This window comes from Mobula birostris, chromosome 26, assembly GCF_030028105.1.
Source record: "Mobula birostris isolate sMobBir1 chromosome 26, sMobBir1.hap1, whole genome shotgun sequence".
NCBI lineage: Eukaryota > Metazoa > Chordata > Chondrichthyes > Myliobatiformes > Myliobatidae > Mobula > Mobula birostris.
This window is the reverse complement of record NC_092395.1, coordinates 43049871-43071658: the sequence shown is the minus strand read 5'-3', so window position 1 is coordinate 43071658 and position 21788 is coordinate 43049871. Positions and strand designations below refer to the sequence as shown.

General features: G+C 49.2%; 1 pseudogene; it reads left to right on the top strand.

The window, feature by feature from the left end:
* The first annotated feature begins 3268 nt into the window (after positions 1 to 3268).
* Positions 3269 to 5785, top strand: LOC140188048 (immunoglobulin lambda-1 light chain-like; annotated as a pseudogene).
* Positions 5786 to 21788: the final 16003 nt, after the last annotated feature.

Below are 21788 nucleotides of genomic sequence, written 5' to 3'. Positions count from 1 at the left end.
GCCACTTCAAGTGACATGGTGTGTGACTCGAGATGGGCATGGTCAGTGAAGATGTTACCCAAAATGTTTTTGTTCCAAAATAAACTTTGTTTATAATAAAATATTTCCAAGAATAAATGGTGCAATGCCTTTTTATGCTTTAAATAGGCATTACGTAGTGTCCAGTTAAATTCCTTAAAGCCACTAACTCTATTGTTACTTATATAGTCTCTGCTGGGTGCTACACTTAGGGCAATAACTCAGGAGCTTCCTCACCAAACCCAGCCACTCCCTGTCCCGTAGCAGAAGAACCTTCCATGTGGTCCTTCTCCACTGAGCCCTTACAAGTGGCTGCACCAAGCGTCCAGTTGACTGGGACGTTCAATGTCAATAAGGCCAGACCCATCCTTCTCAACACCCGGGACAAATAGAAACTCAGTAATGGTACTTGATGCCCACACGCTTAGGTTCCACACAGAGTCTGAAGCAGTAACACATGAATGTGCTCATCACGGTAATGTGGACATTTTGAATGTTTTTGCTTCATTTGACCAAGGACCAGTGCATTGGACAATGCACAAGTCTTATTTGCTCCATCTTAGATTCTCCGATGAAGCAGAGAACAATCTGGGTCACTTACAAACTAGAGGAGCAGAGCAGGGGGATGGGCCACATCTGCACCAAGTGTAGCAGCCCTGAGAACACCTCACACCGGATGACTAGTTCTTCTCACTTAATGATTGGAGCATCTTCCCAACAGTGCCGCTCTACCCTCCCAATCTGCTCCAGCCAATTCCTGTTGCACCACTCAGCCCCTCAGTACAAGATCCCCAGCACCCTCTCATAAGCAAACCTGATGATGAAGGAGATATTGGATTGGTTGGGCCAGTTGGCAAAGAAGATGGCCTCACTCTTTGGCAACTGGCAACCGACTCTGTGAATAGTTTGAGTTGGCAGCCTGACTGCTTAGCCATGCCGATCAATTTGCGAACTGACTTCACATCCGAGTGGAAGATGGTAAATCCGTCCATGCACAGGGAACATTTCACTTGGGTCCCTCCATTGTCTGTCAAGGTCACAAATTTTATGCTCTCGTCTTTCTGATGGCTTTGCCAAAGTTCCTATACAGCACACAACCAAGAAAAGGGAATAAATTCTATTGTTTAATGTTTCTTCCACATTCTCAGATGTATCATTTATTCATCGTTTTACAGTGTTTTCGCTGAGTGGCAGTACGTTTATTATTTGATCTGGTGACTTATGCAAAATTGTATTCAGAACCTCCCTTATGGCTGGCAAAATGAATTCTTCTCCAATTGTATGTTGCTTTCCTGATTCATCAATCTACAATAAAGTATTGTACAAAGGATGCAAATCAACACTATTGCAAAGTGCTGACAAACATTTTTTGAAGTATTTTTCATTTCTGGGAGATTTCATGAAGTGACTGAGAGAAAGATAAGCAATCCTTCAAAAGGCCCTCACAAAAACAGCCTTTACAGCAAAATGTTGTGAATTCAATCATCAAAAAGCTCTGTTTAGAAATCAGTTCCCATTGGGTAGATATGTACACCATAACTACGTCATTACACATAGCCAGACCGATATGGTAACTACAATTCCAACAGAATAATTAAATATAAAACAAGATATCATTGTCTCTGGTTAAAGTCAGATATGTTAACCCTGTTTCTTTCTCCAGTGGGCACCGTCAGAATTGTTGAGTGTCTCTGCTTTAATTTCAGTTTGACAGCGGAAACAGAATTTTGCTTTTGGGCAAACTTTAAAAGTAGAAAGTTTGAAAGTAAAATCGTTTAGCTGTTAGGCTGTAGAGTTCTGGATGCCCTTCCTCGTGGAGTCTGCCATGTGACAACTAGAAGCATCGCATTGTGCACTTCCCACATTGTGATGCCGCTAAGATGGCGGCGTGTTCTAACGCAGCGGCCAAACAAAGGTGGGCTTTTCTTTTTCAAATGTGTGATTTTTTAATGATCCTATGAATATGCTGCACTCCAAGAACTACGGGCACAGTTGGTCTACCGCGTTGTTCGTAGCTGCCGGATGGGGTGACAAAGGAGCCGGTGCCCAGCTCGGCTCAGAGGAGAGGCCGGCAGACGGGCTGGAGAATGTTCGGAGGAACTGACCTGAGTGCGGACCGAGTTGCTGCCTGCACTCGAAGGCGTGGGGGTTGGTGCGCAAAAGCAGAGTGCCGTGTCACCGTGAGTGACTGTCTTGGACGTTTATCTTGCGATCGCAAGACCCAGTTGGACATCAATAATGTGAGATGCAACAGTCTGGTTTCACTTGCTTGGTCTATAACGGACGACGAGGCTGCAGCGTGGCATCGGTTGTAGGCACGGACTAGGGCTCCATCGAGCTTCCCGGATGAGACGGCGCTGCAGACGGTGTAGCATGGAGTCCGTGCTCAGTTGAGATTTGGCCTCTTCGGTCAGTGCTGCCCTCCAGTGTTCGATCAGTGGAATGACAGGCTATATTGCCGGGAGCTGTATCGTCAAAGTGCGCATCGCTCAGGGACCTGGACTAAACGTGTTTTTCTCTTTTTTTTCGTGTATCCGAGTATCATTGGAATCATAATTAAACTTGATTCTATTCGATTTGACTTGACTTGAAAAGGTCCTTCGGAGCTGAGAACTGTAAGCTGTCACTTCTAGGAGTTTTGTTCGATTCGAAGGAATGGATGGAGCCAGTCAGCTCCTCCAGCGCCATTATTTGGTCCCCACATTTAGAACGAGTTCAAACCCTCAAACTGCCAAAGTGGGTTTGAACTCCATGACTGAATGACTGATGTGCGAACAGGAAGCTTGCACTGCACTATCACAAACAAGAAAAGATCTGCAGATGCTGGAAATCCAAGCAACACACACGAAATGCTGGAGGAACTCAGCAGGCTTGGCAGCATCTATGGGAAACTGTACAGTCGACGTTTCGGGCCGAAACCCTTCAACAGCCTGCACTGTCCTGTCCTGTTGTCACTGCAGGTGCGAGGGGCATCCGTGGACCAAAGGAAGGAATCAGCGAAATAAAGGCAGAGTTTGGGAAATGTCAGACAATGAATGACTTTTTAATTCGTAATTTGTTTTTAACGGATCAGTCAGTTGGTAACAATGGTGCCGCCTCAACCCGATGGTATGTGACAGCATATGGGAGGGTTTCCGATCCTCACTCTGATTGGTCAGTGTGAGTCACCCTGATTTGCATTGATTTCCTCCCCGGTGTGAATGGCTCTATAACTGGGCTCCATTGGCAGCGGCGGCCGGTCAGTCACACATCCACCGGCAGACAGGAGATAGGAAGCTGACGGGCAGCAACGATGCGGACGCTGTGCTTTTTCTGGTCTCTGGCAGTGTGGCCGGGCTGTAAGTACAGACAGCAAGTCAGCACCGCCAGCGGTTGCTGAGGTGGGTCTTGGGGTCACATTAAAGAGTCAATGTTAAAATTGAATTCCTGTCTTTCATAGCTGGAGAGTCCCAGACTCTGACTCAGACTCCGACCGTGTCGGTGAGACCAGGAGCCACGGCCACGCTGAATTGTGACATCGGAACAAAGGATGGCAATCGTGTGAACTGGTACAAGCAGACACCGGGAACAATTCCACAATGGATCCTAAATTACCATGATTCCTGGAATAGCCCAAGCTACACCCCTGGGATTAGCAGTGACCTTTTCACGTCGACAGTCAACAGTGCCGGCACCGAGTATCAGTTAATCATAAACAGAGTGGAGATGAATGACGCTGCCGTCCATTACTGCGGAAAGTGGGTTACACGAACGAGTACTTAGATGGGCCCTGGGACCAAGCTCTTGGTTACAAGTAGGTGTCTGGGAAATATCTCCTGCAATAACCACGGCATAAATACGGCCACCCGGCAATTAATAATTTAAACGTTATAAATTCCTATCGAATATTAAAGAGAAAATACTGATTTACAGTTTAATCGTGTTTCGAATTCAGCGTCAGTTTTACGGGACAGAGTTGTGTTTGGTGAATTGTTACCTTCTCTTAATGAAACATTTCTCTTTTCGGTTGTGTTTTCGGACAAACTATGATTTAACACTTTCGGATCATTGGTGTTATTTCTGTTCTACTGTTAGTTTGTCAGTTTTTGTCTTGCTTTGATAGGAACGAACGAGAAGGGACACAGTGGGGCAGGACGCTGCTGACTGAAGACAGTCCATGATAATACATCAGAACGACAAGTTTCAAGTTATTGTTTAGCACATCCCCGCGAAACATCCCTCGGACACTTACTGGACTTGCTGTCCTCCCAGTGAGGGTGGAACTCTCCTCCAGCACCCATCAATTACAAGACCCTCTCCCAGTGCCCAGCACTCGCCTCCTCTCCGCCCGCTCATTTGAGCGCTGTTCCTTTTGGGGAACCACTTTTCAGCGATCCCGACACTACACCGACTATGGCCAGAGCTCTTGCGGAGAATCCAATCTCCCAATCCGCACAGTGAGTGGGAGCCGAATCCTTCGACATCATCACAAATCACAGAACGACCTACCCTGCCCCGATCCATGGAGCTCAGGACCGCGCTTTTGGTGCTCTCGCCCACTGGGGCAGAGCAGATTGTGAGATTTTTTTTTCTCCCTGCAGAAGCAGGGCCATTAGTGACGGGCGGGTGGGTCGGAGGGAAGAGGAGGAACGTGTCACGGAGATGGAACAGAGAGTGGGCACTTAACTACTCTGGGGGCGCTTTGATGCCAGTGTGTCTCTCAATTCCGGGAAAGACTCAGCGCCAAAAAGCTTCACCTATTGGAGTAGATTTCCAGTATTCCAGATTAAGCAATACGCACTGTCCTCCATGGGCACTGCGCTGTCTTTCAGTGAGACTCGCGGCCCCACTCAATGAACCTGAAACCTTTTACTTGCTCTCTGTCAAAGTGTGGAGGACCCGGGAGCGATTAACCCCACGGGGTATGGACCGTTTTATTGTACCATATTTTAATCTGAGTATACTTACTATCTTGTAAATATTAAAGGTCTGCATTTTGTGTACATATGCTGTAAATAAACTTTTATAGTTTCGTAAAAAAAGAGACCAGAGATCTTTCGCGTTTTGAAACACGTCTTTTTTTTTTTGTTCTCGTTCAGCTCGGCAACTCCCGGGACCTTCAGTGAAACTGCTTGGGCCATCAGCCGAGGAGATCTCCGCTAAAGGATCGGGCACCTTAGTTTGCCTGGTCAGTAAATTGTCGGTCAGCTTCCCTGTCGTCAGCTGGACAGTGAACGACCGTCCGACGAGCAGTGAGGTGCAAACCAGCGGAGTGACTCAGAACGCGGACAAAACCTTCAGTCTCAGCAGCTACCTGACGGTGCCCGGCGCAGACTGGAGCAGTGAGAAGAGGTACTCCTGCTCAGTTCAACAAAGAGCAGCCTCGACAATATCCGCAACAGTCACACAATCCAGTTGTTAAACAGAGCTCGGCTTCTGCCTAGTTTGTTCCCGATTAACGGGAGATTATGGCCTTGTATCTTTCACCCCTACCACTCTTACTCGCTCTTCCCTGTACTTCCCTTCTGTTCCGCTCTCTGTAGTTTCCACTGTGGTGCTGGAATATTTGCACTCTGATTTGAGGCGGATTTTGTTCTTTTTCCTACTGAGAGGCTACACGGTGGTAACGCGGACAGTTAGTTGGCTTCTTGAAATTTGAAGCTGTGAATGGTTTTCTCTGAAATTGGGTTTGGTTTAATTAGAATAATTAATAAACTTTTTGTGATACATTATCAGTATAAGACTGACAAACGGTAAAGGTGATCAACTACCAATAAAGATGATCAGTGCTGGAATGATTTCCGTGCGCGCCTTTCGTCTTCTCTCGTCTTCCGGCAGCCTTGGACACCGAATATCAGCAACGAATGACGGGAAGTTCCATTGCGGAGATGCTGGAAAGAATCGGGTCAGGGTAGTGGGTTGATTGTTAGGCTACGATGTAAAATGAGAACAAAGCAGTTGATGTTGGGAAGGTTAGTAAAGGAAATGAACATGAACGTGGCTGGAAATATTCACTTTCTGGAGCAGCATTGGTGGAGAGAGGAATAAATTGTAATTACATTCTGGGCTAATGAAGTTTTGGCAGAAATGACCACTCCGCCAAAGCTTCCTGGGCTGAACTCTTATCTTCTCTCCATTTGCAGCGCCACTGTATTCATTTCCCGAACCCTGTTCCGACTTTGATCCTTCCTCTCCCTCCCCAGCAACTCGCTCAGAGCCCTCCGCTGCTGACCTCCCCCTCACCCCCTTGCCGTTACTTCGATGGACGGGGTAGTCACCACTGGGTGATTCAGTCCGGGATTTCAAACAATGGCTGCTTTCCCGCTGATGCTCATTCTGAGGAGCATGAGAGTGGTAGCAGAGGGAGGAAGAGTGTGTGTGTCAGAGAAAGAGAGACAAAGGCAGAGGGAAGGAGAGATGGGATGGATAAGGAGAGGGAGTGACAGAGAAACAGCTGATAGCGAAGGTGAGATGAGAGAGAAAAACGCCCAGGAGACAGAAAGGCGGGAGGGGAACCAGTTGGGAGTGGCGTGGGATGGGTGACAGAGGGGGAGGTAAAGAGAGAATCAGAAATCCTGGTACAGCTGGCAGTTTGATCCGTGCTGTTTGTACTTGCATGGAAAGGTCGAGTGGACGGGAAATCCAAGGTTCGACTTCGCACAGCACAGAGGTCCTGAGAAAGAAAACAGACAAAAACACCACCCCCCAATGGGCAAGTCCCACCATTCCAATCAAACAAAGAAACCTCACACCGACCTGTTCCCAAGTTGCTCTCTGAGTTCCTATTAGTCAAGGACCAGAGGGAAGAGTCTGAGTAGACAAGGATATTACCTTCGAACAGAGATGAGGAATAATTTCTTTCGCGAGAGGGTGGTGAATCGATAGAATTCATTGCGACAGACGGCTGTGTCGGCCAAGTCATTAAGTATACTTAAAGTGGAGATTGACAGTTTCTTGTAAAGTAAACGCGTCGACGCTGATGTGGACAAGGCAGAAGCAGGGGAATGAGAGGGATAAGCAGGGGAATTAGAAATGTGTGCAATAAAGGAACAGCAGTTATAATGGGTGACTCCAATCTACATGTAGATTGGTAAAGGTGCTGAGGAAGAGGATTTCTTGGAATGTATGCGGGATGGTTTTTTGAACCAACATGTCGAGGAACCAACTAGAGAGCAAGCTATTCTGGACTGGAGTTTTGAGCAATGAGGAAGGGTTAATTAGCAATCTTGTCGTGAGAGGCCCCTTGGGTAAGAGTGACCATAATATGGTGGAATTCTTCATTAAGATGGAGAGTGACATAGTTAATTCAGAAACAAAGGTTCTAAACTTAAAGAGGGGTAACTTTGAAGGTATGAGACGTGAATTAGCGAAGGTAGACTGGCAAATGGCACTTAAAGGATTGACGGTGGATATGCAATGGCAAGCATTTAAAGATTGCATGGATGAACTACAACAATTGTTCATCCCAGTTTGGCAAAAGAATAAATCAAGGAAGGTAGTGCACCCGTGGCTGACAAGAGAAATTAGGGATAGTATCAATTCCAAAGAAGAAGCATACAAATTAGCCAGAAAAAGTGGCTCACCTGAGGACTGGGAGAAATTCAGAGTTCAGCAGAGGAGGACAAAGGGCTTAATTAGGAAGGGGAAAAAAAGATTATGAGAGAAAACTGGTAGGGAACATAAAAACTGACTGTAAAAGCTTTTATAGATATGCAAAAAGGAAAAGACTGGTAAAGACAAATGTAGGCCCTATTACAGACAGAAACAGGTGAATTGATTATGGGGAGCAAGGACATGGCAGACCAATTGAATAATTACTTTGGTTCTGTCTTCACTAAGGAGGACATAAATAATCTTCCAGAAATAGTAGGGACAGAGGGTCCAGTGAGATGGAGGAACTGAGCGAAATACATGTTAGTAGGGAAGTGGTGTTAGGTAAATTGAAGGGATTAAAAGGCAGATAAATCCCCAGGGCCAGATGGTCTGCATCCCAGAGTGCTTAAGGAAGTAGCCCAAAAAATAGTGGATGCATTAGTGATAATTTTTCAAAACTCGTTAGATTCTGGACTAGTTCCTGAGGATTGGAGGGTGGCTAATGTAACCCCACTTTTTTTAAAAAGGAGGGAGAGAGAAACCGGGGAATTATAGACCGGTTAGCCTAACGTCGGTGGTGGGGAAACTGCTGGAGTCAGTTATCAAAGATGTGATAACAGCACATTTAGAAAGCAGTGAAATCATCGGACAAAGTCAGCATGGATTTGTGAAAGGAAAATCATGTCTGACGAATCTCATAGAATTTTTTTGAGGATGTAACTAGTAGAGTGGATAGGGGAGAGCCAGTGGATGTGATATATTTGGATTTTCAAAAGGCTTTTGACAAGGTCCCACACAGGAGATTAGTGTGCAAACTTAAAGCACACGGTATTGGGGGTAAGGTACTGATGTGGATAGAGAATTGGTTAGCAGACAGGAAGCAAAGAGTGGGAATAAACGGGACCATTTCAGAATGGCAGGCAGTGACTAGTGGGGTACCGCAAGGCTCAGTGCTGGGACCCCAGTTGTTTACAATATATATTAATGACTTGGATGAGGGAATTAAATGCAGCATCTCCAAGTTTGCGGATGACACGAAGCTGGGTGGCAGTGTTAGCTGTGAGGAGGATGCTAAGAGAATGCAGAGTGACTTGGATAGGTTGGGTGACTGGGCAAATTCATGGCAGATGCAATTTAATGTTGATAAATGTGAAGTTATCCACTTTGGTGGCAAAAAATAGGAGAACAGATTATTATCTGAATGGTGGCCGATTAGGAAAAGGGGAGGTGCAACGAGACCTGGGTGTCATTATACACCAGTCATTGAAAGTGGGCATGCAGGTACAGCAGGTGGTGAAAAAGGCAAATGGTATGCTGACATTTATAGCGAGAGGATTAGAGTACAGGAGCAGGGAGGTACTACTGCAGTTGTACAAGACCTTGGTGAGACCACACCTGGAGTATTGTGTGCAGTTTTGGTCCCCTAATCTGAAGAAAGACATCCTTACCATAGAGGGAGTACAAAGAAGGTTCACCAGATTGATTCCTGGGATGGCAGGACTTTCATATGAAGAAAGATTGGATGAACTTGGCTTGTACTCGTTGGAATTGAGAAGATTGAGGGGGGGATCTGATTGAAACGTATAAAATCCTAAAGGGATTGGACAGGCTAGATGCAGGAAGATTGTTCCCGATGTTGGAGAAGTCCAGAACGAGCGGTCACAGTTTGAGGATAAAGGGGAAGCCTTTTAGGACCGAGATTAGGAAAAACTTCTTCACACAGAGAGTGGTGAATCTGTGGAATTCTCTGCCACAGGAAACGGTTGAGGCCAGTTCATTGGCTATATTTAAGAGGGAGTTAGATATGGCCCTTGTGGCTACGGGGATCAGTGGGTATGGAGGGAAGACTGGTGCAGGGTTCTGAGTTGGATGATCAGTCATGATCATAATAAATGGCGGTGCAGGCTCGAAGGGCCGAATGGCGTACTCCTGCACCTATTTTCTATGTTTCTATAATAAATCAGCCATGATGGAATGGTGGAGTAGATGAGCTGAATGACGTGTTTCTGCTCCTATGTGTTGTGGACATATGGTGGAATTTATCAAAACACATAATGAGGCCATTCAGCCCATTGGGTCCATGTAGAGCAAGCCCATTGGTGCCTGTTCCACTTTCCTCAAACATGCATCAAGAACTTGTTACCAGGTTCGGATATGGCCCAAGTGCGGAGTGAGAAACACTGAAGCAGGTCAATAGTTCACAAACTTTATTGCGAACAGTGTTTGAGGGAAAATAAACAATAAACACTTGGCCAAATAGAGCCGTTAACTAAAACTCTCAAATGGGAACCGAAGTCTGCACTGCGGCTGAAAAGAAAACCGAAACTTTAAACGAATCCTGCGAAGTCTTCAGAGTCAGTTAACTCGGAAGTCCAATTTCTCAGCGAAAGGCCGAAAGCAAAACAGACAGCGAAGCGTTGCTGTTCTCTGTCCAAGTCTCGACAAGCACTACGACGACAAGTATGGAGTTCAATACTATCACGATTAAATAATTAGCTGACACGTACAAATTCACAAGCACAATTGCCGTATCTACCTCGCTGCCGAGTCCGTGGTTGTGACAGGGCCCCCCCTCTCCAGGCGCAGCGCCTGAGGCGCACAGACCTGTGTCCGCTGGAAGTCCCGGATCAGCGACTGGTCCAAGATGTCCTTCGCCGGTATTCAAGTACGCTATTCTGGGCCATACGCTTCTCAGTCCACAACGTACTGGACCTTAACACGTACCCGGCGAGATGCTAGGAGGCGCCACATAGTATAGACAAGGGAACCATCTACCAGGCGGGGAGGTGTGGGAGGTGGGGTAAGTGGGGCTACGGGAGAGGTAGTAACAGGCTTCAGCTGGGAAACATGGAATACTGGTGGATCTTCAGCGATGCTGGTAGACGCAGTCTATAGGACACCTTGCTGACAGCCCTTTCCACTACAAACGGTCCCACGTAGCGCGGTGCCAGTTTCCGGTTCTCGACTTGAAGAAGATCCGTTGATACCAACCAGACCTCCTCTACTGGCTTGAATGGCCTTACCTGTCGACGGAGCCGATCAGCCTGCCGGGAATGCTGTTTCTTGGCGCGCAGCAGAGAAGCCCTGGCTTGTCTCCATGTGCGCTTGTAGCGCTGAATCAGCTGTTCAGCAGCAGGAACTCCCACGTCGATCTCCTGATCAGGGAAGAGCGGGAGCTGGAATCCTTTCTGGCATTCAAAGGGAGACATACAAATTGGGAGGTCCAGGCCGTGGGGTTGGAAGAGGAAAGACAGCGCCGGGTTGTCTCCAACTCCTGGTTCATTCTCTCCGTCCGGCCATTAGATTGGGGGTGGAAGCCAGACGAGAGGCTGGCGGTGACTCCAAAAAGAGAGCAGAAACCCTTCCAAAAGCGGGAAATGAACCGTGGTCCACGATCAGACACTATGTCTTGAAGAAAGCCATGGATCCTAAACACGTTTTGAACCATGCGTGTGGCAGTCTCACGAGCCGATGGGAGCCTGGGGAGGGCAATGAAGTGGACAGCCTTGGAAAATCGATCCACAACGACCAAAATGGTGCTGTTTCCATTAGATGAGGGCAGACCAGTGATGAAATCTACTGAGCGGTGGGACCAGGGGCGATGGAGCACAGGCAATGGATATAACAGACCCGCAGGACTCTGACGTAATGTCTTGTTTCGAGCGCAGGTAAGACAGGCAGATACAAAGTCGAGGACATCCTGGGACATAGATGGCCACCAACATTGTCTCTTTATAAACTCCTGAGTCTCTTGAATTCCCGGATGTCCAGCCAAACGGGAGGAGTGACCCCATTCCAACAATTTGGAACGCACGGCAGCAGGGACAAACAGCCGGTTGGGAGGTCCCCCATCCGGGCTTGGATATAATTATTGGGCGGCCCTCACCTCTGCCTCTATCCCCAGATCACTGGAGCAGCGATACACGAACGGGGAAGAATGGTCTCTGGATCGGCATTGTCCTCAGATCCGTCAAACTGCCGGGAGAGAGCGTTCGCCTTTGTATACTTGCTCCCGGGACGATAAGTGAGGATGAAATTAAACCGTGTGTACAGAGAGCCCACCGGACTCGACCAGAGAGTATCTTAGCATCTGAATATAGGAGAGGTTTTTGTGATCTGTCCAGACCAGGAATGGATGCCCTGCCCCCTCCAGCCTGTGTCGCCGTTCCTCTAGGGACTCCTTGACAGCTAGAAGTTCCCAGTTCCCAACGTCGTAATTCCTTTCGGCCAGAGTTAAGCGACGGGAAAGAAAGGCACAAGGGAGCGAGGGCTATCCGCAGACGAGCGCTGAGAGAGGACAACTCCAATGCCTACATCGGATGAATCCACCTCGATAATGAATGGCCGAGATGGGTCTGGGTGTTGCAGCAGCGGGGCAGTGGTGAAACATCGCTTTAGCTTTGAAAATGCTTGGTCGGCATCGTCCGTCCAGTAGAATCCTGCTGAGGTTTTTTTGGTGAGTGCATTCATTGAAGCCGCGATAGAGCCGGAATTCCGAATGAAGCGGCGATAACAGTTCGCAAACTCCATGAAGCGCCGTACCTGTTTGACTGTAGACGGTTTGGGCTACTCTAACTGCCTGAAATTTACTAGCGTCCATTTGAACACTGGATGGGGTAAGTTTTTAGCTCAAAAATGGCACCTGGTCTTTATGGAATTCACATTTTTCAGGCTTGGCGTACAGGTTATTTTCAAGAAGGCGTCTGAGTCCTCTCCGAGCATGCTGGACGTGCTCTTGATGAGAGCGGGAATAGATAAGGAGGTCATCTAAATACATGTAATTCTCGCTTTGGCTAGCGGCTTAATACAGGGGTGATAGACCGGCCAAACTTAAGGAATCTCGTTTGGGTGGATGCTGCGGGATGTGTCCACTGTTACAAATCAGTACCCCGAAATAACAAACAGTACACAATGTGCGATTGAACGATTAAGCTTCATAATTCCTACTTTGACTATGGGGTTAGTAAAGAAAACGAAAAAGAGAAAAAGGGCCCATTCTTATGAAACAGTCTATTGCGCAATGTTGAAGCTCACTGATAAGCCGGCCCTCTACCATCGACCTCCTCCGATCGTCGCTGCCCTTCGGACCCTCGCTCCAAGTCCACCGCGTCCGGTGGTCCACCAACTCCCTCCATTCGGGTCTTCTGTCCTCATCTCTCCCCGGCAAAAGACCGCCAAAATCTCTCCTCCAGACTCAGAAAAACGAACAGCATTCCAAACCCCGTTATCTCTAGTCATAACCCAAACATTGCTGTCACAGAGAAACCATTACATTATCAGTGAAACCTTACAGCATGTTACACAGCATTGAAACCCTACAGCATGTCACACTCTCCCCACCAAATTCAGTCATATCCTCACGACGTTGAGATAATTCGCCAAACCTTCCTGCAAAACACAAAGCCCAATCCAGGTGTAAAAGGCAGTGATAAAGCTCCCCAACACAGTAGGGGTCACACTCTGTTTTCCTGGTGCTACGTAGGCCAATCTATCTGGTGGTCTCCTAATTTTCTGAGACCTGCGCTCCCCATCATCTAACTCTTCAGGTTCCGAGACTACAGGGGTTGCTTCCAGTCTACCTGGCGAGGCCTCCCCCGATCTATCACTCGTGCCCACCTGCAACTCGGAGCCCTCTGTCCCGTGATCAAACCCTGCTTCCTCCCCTGCAGAGTTCCGCTGCAACCTAGGCTGCCCACAGATAGCCCTCCCCTACCCCCACCCCCGAATACTTCACCTGTCTCAGTGGGAGAAGGGTCGGGAGTCTTTTCCTCAATCAATGGGGAGTTAGCGAAAGACAGCATATGCCACACATCCAGGTCCTCATCCTCCGAATCGGTATCCCTCTCAGGGGAGGAGTCCGGCCTAACCTCGCCTGCTGAGGGCCCAGTAGTCACCCCGCGTTTCCACAGAGTCCTCTTACTAGGTGTAGGCTCCAAGTCGGGCTCTTGGTCTACCTGCTCCTCTTGACCCAGGGGCAACAGGTGGTTCCGATGGAGAATCTTGACAGGTCCATTCGCATCCTTTGGTTTCACCCGAAAAACTGGTAGGTTTGGCATCTGACTCTCCACTACATGGGGCGTAGCCGCCCAGCGGTCAGCCAATTTATGCTTTCCAGGTAACCCCAAATACCTAATGAGGACTCTGTCTCCAGACCGCGACCCCAGTTAATTCATAAACCCTTTTCAACTCTCTTCTCATGTCAGACACATACTTCAGATAAGTCTTCGGTGGTAAGTCACCCTCGTCAGTCCCAAAACGAAGGTCAATGGGCAACCTTGCCTCGTGCCCAAACATCAGATAATATGGCGAGTACACAGTAGCTTTGTTTCGTGTACAATTATAACTGTGAACCAGATCCCAATATATTGACTCCGCCTGCTCTTCTTGCAGATCTCCGGGGTACCGAGCATGCCTAGCAAGGTCTGATTTAACCTCTGGCTGGGGATCACAATGTGGGTGATAGGGTGCAGTCCTCGAACTCAACTCCAAGCATGCCCAATAATTCACGGATTAGTCTGCTCTCGAAATCCCGTCCCTGATCACTATGCATTCGCCTGGGAAGGCTATAATAAATGAGATACTTCTCCCATAACATTTTTGCCACCGTAGAAGCCCTCTGGTCCTTCGTAGGCAATGTCACAATGGGGTGGTGGGAACAGACCCGAATGCGAGATACAAACACTGAAGTAGAAGGAACAGGACTTGACTAGAGCAGGGACGTGACAGGATTCAGACCAGGAGCAGTGACAAGAACGCAGACTTGGACTCGGGAAAGCGGGACCAGGACTAGAACCTGGGTCTTGCCTCGGGCTCAGACTCCAGAACCAGGCAAGGACATGACATGCTTTCAGGACAGGACGTGGCTGGGGTCTGGAGGTCTGAGCTTGGAGACAGGCTGGAGTCTTGGCTCTTGATCTTGGCTGCAGGCTGGGGTCTTGGGTCTTGAGCTTGGCTTGGGATCCTCAAATCTTGGGTTCTTGGAACTTGGCTTGGGATCATCGAGACTTCGGTTCTTGGAGCTTGGCTGCGGGATCATCGAGGCTTGGGTTCTCAGAACTTGACATGGGATCCTCGAGACTTCGGTTCTTGGAGCTTGGCTGCGGGATCTTCGAGGCTTGGGTTCTTGGAGCTTGGCTGCGGGATCGTCGAGGCTTGGGTTCTTGGAGCTCAGAGACAGACTGGGAACCGAATATCAACATAGAGCGGGGACTTGTCCTAACACAAGCCGGGACTGAACTTCATCTCCACACCAAGGTGGGACAGGTTCCTCCGTAAGGTAATGGCAGAACGGCCGGATGTACCCAACAGAGGCGAGGAAAGACAAGACAGATCCCCCTGCAGGGCAACGGCAAAACGGCTTGACTTACCCCACGGAGGCAAGGACAAGACAAGACAAGACAAGACAGGACCCTCCACAGGGCAATGGCAGAACGGCTGCACTTACCCCACAGAGGCGAGGACAAGAAGAGACAAACACCAAAGAACGACGTACAGTTCAATCTCTGCTCTGGGGAAGCTCCGAGTCTCAGTTCAGCTCGCAACCTCAGCTGGCTATGGAAACAGCTGGAACCCTACCTACCTCGGAGTAGCTGGCAGCCACTCAGCTGGCCCGGGAAACAACCGAATGCATACCGCAAAGACTACTCCAACGAGTGGCAACAAGGCTCCATGAAGCAGTGGTCCTCCAACCAGGCATGGAGATCATAAATTGTTTCACTAGCCTTCCATCAGCAGGTTGCTCGAAAGGGGACTGACAACACAAACCAGCAGCCCACACTCAAACCCATGGCTACTTATATTCAAAGCCCCACGATGGGAATCAGGTACCTATGCTTAACTAAATCAAAGTAGGGACGGTTGGACGACCTGGAGTCCTAACTCCACGGACGGGACCGTGAACAGGAATGCGGACTTCACGGACCGGATCATGACAGGAAAAGCCAGAGCATATCTGGTGTAGTGGTCCGTGATTACAAAGACATTCGCCATGTTGCTGGCATCAGGTTCTATTGACAGGAAACCCATACACACCAGGTCCAGAGGTCCCGCACTCTGCAGGTAGGACAAGGGAGCTGCCCGCCTAGGCAGTGTCTTCCGTCGTATGCATCAAATGCATGATTTGCAGTATTCTTCGACCTCCGACTTCATTCGGGGCCCGTAAAACCGGTCTCTGAGCAATCCATAGGTCTTTTCCGCCCCCAAATGTCCAGAGTCATCATGAAGTGATTTCAACGCATCCTCCGATACTTCTTGGACAGAACCAGCTGGCAACGCCGAGGTCGGTCTGGGGGTGACGTGACCCGGTATGGGATCTGTATCATCAACTCCAACCGAAGCCATTCTCGTAGTAATGGAGGCACCGACACGTGTTTCGTCCTCTCCGCCTGAGCCATGTCTCGCTTTACGACCGCCGCCTAATTGGTATCAATGCCCGGATCATCTCGCTGAGCAGCAGCCACTTCCCCAGAACTCAATTCTGGCTGCTGATCTGTCTTCAGAACATTCAGGTTACAATACACTTGGGGGATGGCGTCATCAGAAGCCCCCAATTGATCCACCGCTCGCTCTTGCCCCTCCTTTTCCTCTGCCTTCACGGTGATGGCAAAGTGCACATGGCCTTCACCCCGGGGCAGGAACGCCCTCCCACTCCTCGGCCCTGACCAGTCCCTCATGCGCCTGTCGGGATAAAGCATCATCATCGACGTTCCTGCTTCCCCGCAGGTACATCAGGCTGAATCATAGGCAGACAACCTCGCCAACCACCGATGGCCTGTGGCATCCATTTTCGCCGAGGTCAGGATATAAGTTAGGGGGTTGTTGTCCGTCCTCACCTCAAACTTGGCCCCGTAGAGGTAGTCACTCAGCTTATCCACCACCGCCCATTTCAACGCCAGAAATTCCAACTTGTGCGTGGGATAGTTTTTCTCGGAGGGTGACAGACTCCGTCTGACAAACGCCACAGGCCACAACCCGGAGCACTGACCCTGATACACGACGCCCCCAGGCCCTCTCGTCTGGCAAACTTTTCTAGTACATACAGTAATCGAGGTGCCAGAACTGGCGCCTGGGTCAGCAGCTCCTTCAGCGAATGAAGGCCTCCTCACATTTTGAATCCCACCTCGGTCCAAAGGGCTCTGACGGGCTAAGTTACTCTCCACCCTCCTGTCCTTTTTCCCCCTCCCTTTCTTCCCCAAGGGAGGGTAGCCGCACAGAAGCTGATTCAAAGAGTGACTCACTTTCGCGTAGCCTTCCACAAACTTCTGATAGTAACCGCAGATCCTGAGGAACGAGGGCAGAGTGCTGACAGTCTGGTGTTTGGCCAAGTGGTAACCTCCTCGATCTTAGCTGGGGTGTAACTACCCTATCCCGTGAGACTATGTGCCCAACATAGCTAACAGACGTTTGGCAGAACTGGCACTTGTCGAGGGAAAGCTTTAATGCCTCAGCTTTCAGGCGGCCCAGCACCATCAGCAGCCTCGTTTAATGTTCTTCCAAGGTGGATCCAAATACTATGAGGTCATTCAGATATACCAATACCTCAAGAAAGTTCATATCCCCCACCGTCTTCTCCATGACCACCTGGAAGTTTGCAGGAGCTCCCGAAATGCCCTAAGGCATCTTTTCGAACTGGCAAAATCTCAGAGGACATATAAATGCCGTTTTCTCTTTGTCGGCCTCACTCATGGGGATCTGGTAATATCCACTCCTCAAGTCCAGCACAGTGAACCACTTCGCAGCACTCAGGCAGGCCAGCGCGTCTTCAATCCTCGGGACAGTATTCTGGTCAGGGATGGTGCGCCTGTTCAGAGTCCAAAGTCCACACACATCCGTACCTCCCCATTCTTCTTACGGGCCACTACTATTGGGGACGCATAGGGGCTTCGGGTCTCGGTGGTGATCCCAGCTTCCTTCAACTTACACAAATGCTGCCGAACGTCCTCCAGCTGTGCAGGGGCCAACCGCCGCGACCTTTCTCTGAACGGGGGATCCTCAGTCACCTGGATAGTGTGACGGGTGCTCTTGGAACAACCCACATCAAACTCGTCAGTGGAAAATACACCTTCCACCTTAATCACCTTCTCTTTCAACCTCCTCTTCCAACCCACAGGAACCCGGGAGTTCCCGAAGTTGAATGACTCAGCCGTCGACTTTCCCCCTTTTACCAATAATTTCTCCCCGGCGTGTCTCACAGGGGCACTAGAAATTACCGTCACCGGGAACAAATGCGCCAGGGGCATACCCCGCTTGAAGGTCACCTCCGTCTTCGTAGTGTTCTTGACAATCACTGCCATCCTGCTTGCCTGTACAACCGAGGGCTTCTGCAGTTCGGGCCTCACCAGTACCCCAGCAGGAAATCCTGTCTCCCGCTCGTGGTCTTCCGGTGCGTCCACTAAGAAGGCACTCCTGGAAATTTGGGGGATCCCCATCACTCTCGGTACTTCCCCGGGCCGTACTACCATTGGCACCGACTGGGTGAACCACACAGTTCCTCGTCTAAATTCGATATCTGGCCTGATGCAGCCACGCACTTCCTCAAAAGCAGCTCAAAACACCGGGTGCACGGTCAATGTTCCCAGAAAGCTCTCGCCAGCCTTCTCCTTGCAGGCCCTCAGGAGCCTCTTCACAAGAGGGGTGTTGGTCCCCACCAGAATTGAAACACCGCCCTTCTCAACAGGGTCCGGACAAACCAGCAGCAATGTATCAAGGACCTCAGACAGTCCCATATCGGTTTGCGAGAACTCCAACTTCACTGACAAATAACCGGTGTATGGATAATCACTAGCACTAAGCCCCCAGATCTCCGGTGCCCTGAATGGTGTCAATGGTAAATGCTTCAGATACCGGCTGTAAAACGAACGGTGCAACAACGACCCAGTGTCGAGTATGGTTTTCGCATAAATATCCTCTATTCGTAGCGACACACTGGAGCATGGACCCACTAAACCTTCAGGAATTAGGCCTTTCGCTTTGGGGGTTCCTCGATACATTGCTGGGAACATGTTTCCCCAGAGACACCAGGCCGTTCCCTCACTGGGTCTCCTCCAGGTTTTCCCAACGACTCTCCCTGCTTAGGTACCCGGGGGCTCACTCTCCTTCTGGTGAGATACCTGCTGCCGGCAGCCCTCCACGTTGTTCGTCCCCTTGGGGGATCCGCCCCCCCCCATCAGCTTCATCATATGGGGGGGGTCACACCCGCTGATAACAGCCGACATATTTCCGTTCTCAAGTTTAAGGGTTTCTTCTTTTATTTTACTTGCTAAGGCTAATAATCAAATGCTTTCTCTGTAATGTTAATTGATGAGGTAATGTTTTCTGCAGCGGCATGTTTGGGTTATAATTAGTGATAACGGGACTTGTATTCATTTGCTAACCAATTGGGATAGATGTTATTCTTTCTGTCTGTGTGAAAGCTGTTAGTTTGTGCGGGCTTGGGGGAGAAGGCGCGAGGAGGATGAAGAGAGAAGACGTGGCTTAAGGAGATGGATACCAGACCCGCTAGAGCTGGGCTCGGGGCGGGAGGCCAGGGGTCGAAGACAAGCGAAGGACGATCAGTGAAAGGGAATCCGTGAGCTCCAACATTTGTGCACTGGACATGTTTATGAGATTATCGGCGCCTTTTATTTGTTTTTCTTTCCTTTTGTTTCTCTACTAGCCCCATACTTCAATATAAAATATTAATCGTTTAACTGTACATTGTGGACTGAATGTTATTTCGGGGTACTGATGTTATACAGGGGACACAACATGCAGCATCCACCCAAAGAGAAGAGTGCTAAGGTTTGGTCGGGTATGGGGCGCCACCCGCGAGATCATGCCACTCGGCAAAGCAAGCCTTACACAACTCTGCCACAATCTCCTCTACCGCTCCCCAGGGTAGGCTATCTGTGGTCACTTCACCGCAGGAGACGACCACCGAGGAAAGTACCCTGCTGACAGAGTCGTCCCGTGCTTCCGCCGTGTTCTCCTCTTCCTCTCTGATCAGCTCAAGAAAAAATGGACGAGGGGCGCCTCTTACAAGACTGTCGGAGACCCGAAGCAATCAGATCATTGGACTGGGCACTCCTGGCTATCTGGTCCATTAACTGATCCACCTCAGCTGCCTGAATGACCCCTCTGCACTGCAAACAATTTAGCTGCCTCTCTAGCCAAAAAATAAAACCAGAAAGCTTCTTCCCCTTCTCCTAACGCATGTTCTGAAACCCCAGCATGAGCTCCATTGGGCTCCCATTTGGGCCAAAAGCATTGCCCAGTGCTTGAATGTAATTGACAGCTGTCACTACCGGATATTTCAACCTGACAGCTCTCACAACCTCAGCGGCTCGCCCATTCAAACTTTCAACCAGTTTCTGTCGCTTTACATCAAAGCACTGTCACTCATCTGACAACTGAGAGGTCCGCTCTGCCCAAGTCTCGTACTCCTCCTCTCCTTTAGGGGTGGCGTTATTCCAGAGAATAGGCGGAGCCTGCCATAGCTGGGACTTTGAATCTCATCTTTCAATTTATTCGCCAGAGAAGCAAGGGTGGATACTAACTCTGAATTCTCACTCTTCACCGGGGAATGTGAACTAATTAGACATTTCAAATCCCACCACTCCTTCCCCTCACTCCTCAGAAACCAGGGAACCCGGTCTTTGAAATCTCCGCCCCGAGCTACCGCTACCTCAGCGCTGGTCCGCATTAAAACCAGGGCTGCGCCAGCCATTTTATCAAACCTCCGCCCACAATCGCAACTTTCACAGTATTTAACAGGGAATTAACAATTCATCCGGAGTACAACTATCTGCCCCACTGGTTCATTGCTCAGGGTAATCACACAGCATCCAACCGAATCAATCCCACAATTGTAACTCTCGCTTTGGCTAGTGGCTTAATATAGGGGTGATAGTCCCCCGCCCGGCCAAACTTAAGAAATCTCGTTTGGGTGGATGCTGCGCAATGTGTCCCCGGTTACAAATCAGTACCCCGAAATAACAAACAGTATACAATATGCGATTGAACGATTAAGCTTTATAATTCTTACCTTGACGATAGGATTAGTAAAGAAAACGAAAAAAAAGGAAAAAGGAGCTCACTGATAAGCCGGCCGTCTACCACAGACCTCCTCCGATCGTCGCTGCCCTTCGGACCCTCGCTCCAAGTCCACTCCCTTCGGCGGTCTACCAACTCCCTCCATTCGCTTCATCTCTCCTCTCTCCCCGGCAAAAGACCGCCAAAATCTCTCTTCCAGACTCACAAGAAAGAACAACAGCATTCCAAACCCCGTTATCTCTAGTCATAACACAAACATTGCTGCTCGAGAGAAACTATTATATTATCAGTGAAACTTTACAGCACGTTGCATGTTACAGACACAAACAGGTTCAACATGACCCTGAGCACATCGTTAACCAAGGCCTGGAATACAGCGGGGGCATTGGCCAGACCAAAATACAACACCAGGTATTCATAGTGGCCATTGGAGGTGCTGAAAGCGTTTTCCACTCATCCCCTTCTCTTATACGAATCAGATTGTAAGAATTGCGCAGATCAATTTTGGAAAATATGGTTGCTCCCTGGAGATGTTCAGACGCAGACGCCAGCAAGGGAAGAGGGTAGCTGTTCTTCACAGTAATGTTCAGGGACCGATAATCGATGCAGGGAACGAGCTTGCCATCTTTCTTGTTCACTAAAATGAATACTGATCCTGCCTGCGAGTTTGACGGACGGATAAACCCCATGCTCAATGCCTCCTTAATGTATTCCTCCATAGCCACCATTTCAGGACGAGAGAAGGAAACGAGCTGCCCCGGGGAGGACTAGTGCCAGGTAGGAGGTCTATGGCACAGTCGTATGGCCGATGTGGGGACAGGGTGGTGGCCTTTCTTTTACTGAAAACATCAAGGAGATCCGCATATACAGCCGGAATCCCAGACAGGTCCAAATCCTTTGCTAACACAGGGAGGGGAAATCATGGAATGGAGCCTGAACTGGACCCAGACAGGTAGACAGGCATGCCAGTCCCCACTCTTGGAGAACCTTCAGAGACCAATTGATCCGTGGGTTATGTCCGGTTAACCAGGGGAGACCAAGTACCAGTGGCAGTTCAGGAGAATTAACCACATTGAAAGATATTTCTTCATGATGGTTACCTTCGAGCACTAGTTGGAGGGGGTTGGTTGGAAAGGTGGATATGGCTGGTTCCCAGAAGTCGACCGTCC